Consider the following 6505-nt stretch of genomic DNA (forward strand, 5'->3'; position numbering starts at 1 on the left):
ATATATACCATAACAAAATAAAAACAAGAAAAAGAAGAAAAAATACATTTCAGGCCAAATACTGTATGTATATAGCCAATATATAACAAATTTACAGGAAAAATAAAAACACTTTCAGATACAAAAATAAAAAGAAAAAGAAGAAAAAAAAATACACTCTAGGCTAAATACCGTATGTATATAGCCAATAAATAACACTTTATTTACAAGAAAAATAAAAAAAAAACTTTCAGATGCCAAAACAAAAAGAAAAAAAGAAAAAAGGAAATGAGTACATCCTAGGCCTGCCGTATGCATACACAATAAGTAAACAAAAAGAAAAAGAAGAAAAAAAGAAAATACACCCTGGGCCCACCGTATGCATACACAATAAGTGAACAAAAAAAAAAAAAAAAGAAATACACCCTAGGCCTACCTTATGTATACACAATACAACTAATGTAAAAAAAATAATTAAAAAAAGATACATTAAAAAATGGAAAAGAGCATGGGAAACATAACTCATGATTAGCCTATATGAGAGTCTCATTTTATCAGGAAGGATAGTGATGTAAAAACACATGACAATAAAATAATAAAAGGCAAAGATTTCCCAAGATTCCTTATGATTTTTGACAGTTTTGCCCAAAAATGGTTTTGCAAAATAGATTTTTCCAATTATTATTATGTTCATGTAAACATAATTATTTCTCTCTGATATTCTGTGTCTTCGTGGATGGCTTGATTATATTGCGTACAACAATGAAACGCGCGCGTTCAAATATCAGGACAAAGAACTTTCAAACGGTGTATTTTTCTCTATTATTAGAAGACTGATAAGTTAGTTTTTAAAGCATATTAGTCACTTCAATTACTGTTGTTGCAATGTTTGCTGGTGCCATAAGCTCAAAAGTTTTGTCTTATTTAGATTTCTAAAGACAAAATAACCAACCATCTTTTGTTAAAACGGCAAGCATGTCTTATGCTTTGTATCTGGATTTGGGACATTTTTGTAATAACGTTAAATGGATCAGTTTTATTGGTGATTAGACATAGAGTAGCTTAGTAAAAACATACCCACAACGGATGTACACTAAAAGTGTTTATTTTTTTCAAAAAGAAAAAGTAAAAGATATTGATTTTAGAGAATAAAGATGTTTTGCCACCTTATACTGGCGAAAAAAGTGATTTTGGGTAATAGTATAGTAAAAACTGTTTTAATCTTCAGCTTTTAAGTAGGAAGTTGACAAAAGTAGTTTATTCCAAATATAGGTGCTTTTGATTTTTTTAGGATAAGATTACTCATATCAAAAATTCATACTTACCAAATTAATTAGTAATGTTAACTTTTTTCATAATTTAACACTTAATTAAAAGCACTTTGAAAATATTAGTCAAACACAAACTAATTATAACAACAACACTTCTCAAATGATTTAGTAAAACACTTTGAAAATATTTACCAAATACAGACTAATATCAAAAGCACTTCATAAATACTTTAGCCTCAAAAATTCATATTTACCAAATTAATTAGTAATGTTAACTTTTTTCATAATTTATCACTTAATTAAAAGCACTTTGAAAATATTAGTCAAACACAAACTAATTATAACAACAGCACTTCTCAAATGATTTAGTAAAGCACTTTGAAAATATTTACCAAATACAGACTAATATCAAAAGCACTTCATAAATACTTTAGCCAAATACACACTGCTACTCTCGCAAATACTTTTTCGAATATATTTTTAACTAGAAGTAGTACATCTCAAAACAAATTTATTTTAGTAGCTTAGCCAAAAAGACTATTATTAGTGAAAGGATAAGTTTTTGTTTTACATCTTTATTACAAATCAATACATCTAAACACTCCCTCGCTTGTTAAAAATCCAGCTAAACTTCACTTGTCGTGACTCTAATGTTTTTGCTCTATTTTCCAACTTTCTACCTACGTGGAAGTCCGCACACAAAATCTTGTGCACGTCTCGCCTCGTCCGTCAAGCCCTCAAGCTTTTCCAATTTTCATTGTATTATAAAAAAATCTAATATTTCGACATAATCACGAGTTGTGTAAACCCCTTGCTTTTGGGTAACAGCAGAGAAATGCTCAAATATATTAGGATCTTGCCCATCATACATGAGATGTATTGGCATTATGATTTTCTTCTTCATCATCTTCGCAATGGCTAGCATGGTCTCACTTGGGTCCACTTCAAGTGACTTCTCAATAATTCTTGTATAGGCATTCTCGTGACGCTTCTCGTCTGCTGCAATGGTTCGACATATACGTGCTAGCATGGGGTCTCCGCCCTCTTTAGCTAGCCTAGCCATATTGCCATGCGATGAAAACGTCGCTCGCTCTTGAAATTATACGTACATAAAGCTCAAATACGGATTGTTCTCTGTTCCGATATCCTAAGATGCAAAGATTCAAACATGACGAGTAACTTAAATTTATAATACGTATTTTGAAAAAAAAAAAAAAGTTGCATGAAAATGCTTCTTATATGATTTGTCTTACAAAACTTTAATATTCCAAATTCGAAGACCACTTATTACATGGTTAAATATTACAGCTCAATGAATTCGGATGATTTTCTATAAAATTGACTAGGAAATGATAGTTCAAAGTTCAAACAACGTTTTAATCCCAATAGGGTCTTTCTCAATTACTTATCCCCTTTTCAACCAGGTTAAGAAACGGTGAAACAACATTTTGAAAAAGAAAAAAAATGCCAAAGTTTAAATAGAGTTGGCTATTGGGGTGGTTGTTTAACGATTATCTAATATGAATAAGGTACAAAGGCTTAAAGCATAATGTGTAACTCTCATCTAGCATGATCTTTATTAATTATGCTCGGCTTGCTTTAACAATATTATCATTTTTATTTTTTAGTTACCTATTCAATACTCATTCCGTTTATTTTTACTTATCCATTAAATTAAAAATAGTTTTTTTCTTTTTTTACTTGTCCGCTTGAGAAAATTAAGAGAGAAGTAATCGTTTTTTTTTATAATTAAGTAACTATTTTCCAGATTTATTAGAATATTAATAGCAAATTTAAATTTTCTTTCCTTAAATTGCAATAGGCAACTATGACAATACCCATTTTCTAGGCTTTTTGCAACATACTACCTCCTCTATATAGATTACTTTTATTGATCACGTGGAGTAGGATAAATGTTAAGACTTTCTGGCTCTGATTACTAGGTTTCGAGTTGAAACTTTGGTTTCAACATTGCTTCTATCGATACGCTGGAGGTTAAAATATTATACTACGAATTAAGTGAGACTAATTATAATTAAAAACCAAGAATTTAGTAAATTAAACATTTAACTAATGTTATTTAAAGGGGAGTGCAAAATATGAACAAGTAAAACTAAAAAGGAACGACGAGTAACTACATAAATTTATGTACATAGACGGTGCAAAGAAATATCCCACTCAGCAGTACATATTTGGTGGTTTCATTCAACTCATTTATTGCCCTTTTAGGTATAGGTCATCTTCACCTATAACATATCGACTACATAGTTTTATAAAAATACTCAGAGCAACACTTACCATTCCAGCTCCAATACTGTCTTCTCAATCATCAACATATCCACTCTCCCCGAAAGATAAAGGTAAGGCCGTAACATATCACCATGTCAGTTCTCCTCAGCTGTCCATGACCGAGTCCAAATTGCCCATGGACATGGGCTGGACCCAGTCTCATCGCGTACTCCATCCCACGTATTAAATACGGTCTGATAACTGGGCAAAGCATCCTCAGTTAGCATATTACCCACAAGCATCACAAAGTACTCGTCTGGAAGTCCGACAACGCATTGCCTTAGGGACCTCTTCCTCGAATTTATCAGGCCCTTCAGATGGGTCAGGGAGAAACTCAATGGGCTGCCAACATTTCTCTACGGGCTGACTAAGGGGGAGGACACTTTCGGAAACCCAAGATTCTAAAGACTTGAAGACTTCCAATTTTTCTGGTGGCATTGAGTGAGTAACCTGGTGATGCGATGGAGCCACCGCGAAGACGGTAGATATCCTCCCTGATGAGGTGGTTTTGCCATGGAGTATGGTGGTTGTAGGGAGAGGTGGCGCCCGTACAATCGATTGAAGTTTGAATTGGGAGAAACTTGTAGTCTGCATGACTAATGAAAGATTAAAAGTCAAAGTGTTATTAGATGGTGACCAACATTGTTTACAAGAGGATCTTATTTATAAGGACAATTCGTTGATTTTTTGACCTGCAAGTCTAGCCACTAGCCTAATTCATAAATGCCACATAGAAAAATAAGCCACATAGAAAAATAGGTTTAGCTAACTTTTATAGTTTCCATGCTTCTTTCTTTAAGCAATGAGCTAACCTCACAGGAGCCTATCTACTACTAGCAGTAAGAAAAATAGACGATAACGTCACAATTCAAAATAACTAACAACCTACTAACAGTAATAAGCAAAACAGAGGATAAACCTCACAATTCAAAAATCAGCTTTCAACAAAATGAGGTATTATACAAGTATGTTCCTCCTTTGTATATACACACCACTGCAACTGAATGAGCAAATGCCAAAATAGAACAAACAAAAGATTACAATCGTAAAGAACTATATGATATATAAATGAAAGTAATCAATTCAAAATCCAGAGGGCAACATTCATGGATAATTCCACCCTAGAACTAAGGGGTCGTTTGGTTTGAAGACAAGTTATGATGGGATTAGTTATGTTGGAATTAGTTAGACCGAGATTATTTATGTTGGTATTAGTTATTCTTATATTATTTCTTATTGATTGTTTGATTTGTTGTATTAAAAGTAACATATATTGCATAATTTTTAAGAAAAAGTTATTTGTTTACAAAAATACCCTCCACCTTATTTAGTAGAAGGGAAAAGGGTCAAAAATACCCCTCTACTTTGGAAAAAAGGCTAAAAATATCCTCCGAACTTATTTTGGGTCAAAAATACCCCTCTCATCCATAAAGTTTTCAAATATACCCCTGTCTTGACGGAAATTATCTTCCAAAATAACCTGAAATCATTTTTAAATCCACTCCATCATTTAAACCACACCCAACTAAATAATAACCCATAAGATCCCTTATTCCCCCAATTACCTCAAACCTACGTATTGGGGGAATAAGGGGATCTTATGGGTTATTATTTAGTTGAGTCCGGTTTAAATGATGGAGCGGATTTAAAAAATGATTTCGAGTTATTTTGGGGGATAATTTCCATCAAGACAGGGGTATATTTGAAAACTTTAAGGATGGGAGGGGTATTTTTGACCCAAAATAAGTTCAAAGGATATTTTTAGCCCTTTTTCTAAAGTAGAGGGGTATTTTTGACCCTTTTCCCTTAGTAGAAAAAGGATTTGAGGGACCTCAAGGCTATTTTTGTCATTTTCATTATTTTATCATGGGATAACTAGTCCTGGGATTGTTATTCCACCCTCTGCCAGAGATAGCTTATCCCAATACAATTTTTATTCCTGAGATAACTTATCCCAGAACTAGCAACCAATCAAGGGATATGGTGGTACTAAATTCTTATTCCAGGACTATTTTTCCTTATCCATCATACCAAACGACCCCTAAAAGAATTAGAGTCCGTTTGGATTGACTTATTTTAGGTGCTTTTAAGCACTTTTATAGTGTTTGGGTAAAATAAAAAAAGTATTTTTAAGCACTTATTTGTAAGCCAAAACAACATAAATAAGCCAAAAGCCAAAAGATAGAATTTCAAGGGCAATTCGCAGAATTGCCCTTCTTTTGGGGTGGTCTTTAAATTTTACCCCTCATATTTGAAATCTTTAAATTTTGCCCTTCCAAAACCCATAGGTTCCAGTGTTCGAACCCACACACACAGCCAATATTTTAAAAAATAATTCCCAAGGCGAGTTTAAATTTCGCTATGCCCCCACCATACACTTGAAAAGAATTACCAAAGCAGGGCGACCCGCATACTTATGCCTTATGGGCGATTTCACATAAGTATGCCGGGTCCGGCATAACTTTGATAATTCCTTCACAAGTTTATGCCGGGTCCGGCATAAAAGTTTGCCCATTAAAAGTATGCCCCCACCGGCATAAATTTGTGAAGGAATTACCAAAGTTATGCCGGACCCGGCATACTTATGCCTTATGGGTGATTGGCATAAGTATGCCGGGTCCGGCATAACTTTGATAATTCCTTCACAAGTTTATGCCGGGTCCGGCATAAAAGTTTGCCCATTAAAAGTATGCCCCCACCGGCATAAACTTGTGAAGGAATTATCAAAGTTATGCCGGACCCGGCATACTTATGCCAAGTCTGCCCATAAGGCATGAGTATGCCGGGTCCATAAATTTTGTAATTCCTTAACAAGAGTATGCCGGGTCCGGCATACACGCGACCCAAACCTTGCCTTACAATTTTTCTTTTTTAATTTATGCTTGAGCGGGGGTTCGGACTCAGAACCTCATGATTTCTGCGTGAAAGCTCAAAGTTGCAATGCGAAGGGCAAAAATTAAAGACCA

The 6505-nt window shown here is 33.9% G+C and overlaps 1 pseudogene; it reads right to left on the reverse strand.

Annotated features, from left to right (window-relative positions):
* Window positions 1-1766: 1766 nt before the first annotated feature.
* On the reverse strand, window positions 1767-4133 carry LOC132051847 (stearoyl-[acyl-carrier-protein] 9-desaturase 6, chloroplastic-like; annotated as a pseudogene).
* Window positions 4134-6505: the final 2372 nt, after the last annotated feature.

This window comes from Lycium ferocissimum, chromosome 4, assembly GCF_029784015.1.
Source record: "Lycium ferocissimum isolate CSIRO_LF1 chromosome 4, AGI_CSIRO_Lferr_CH_V1, whole genome shotgun sequence".
In the NCBI taxonomy this organism is placed as follows: Eukaryota; Viridiplantae; Streptophyta; class Magnoliopsida; order Solanales; family Solanaceae; genus Lycium; species Lycium ferocissimum.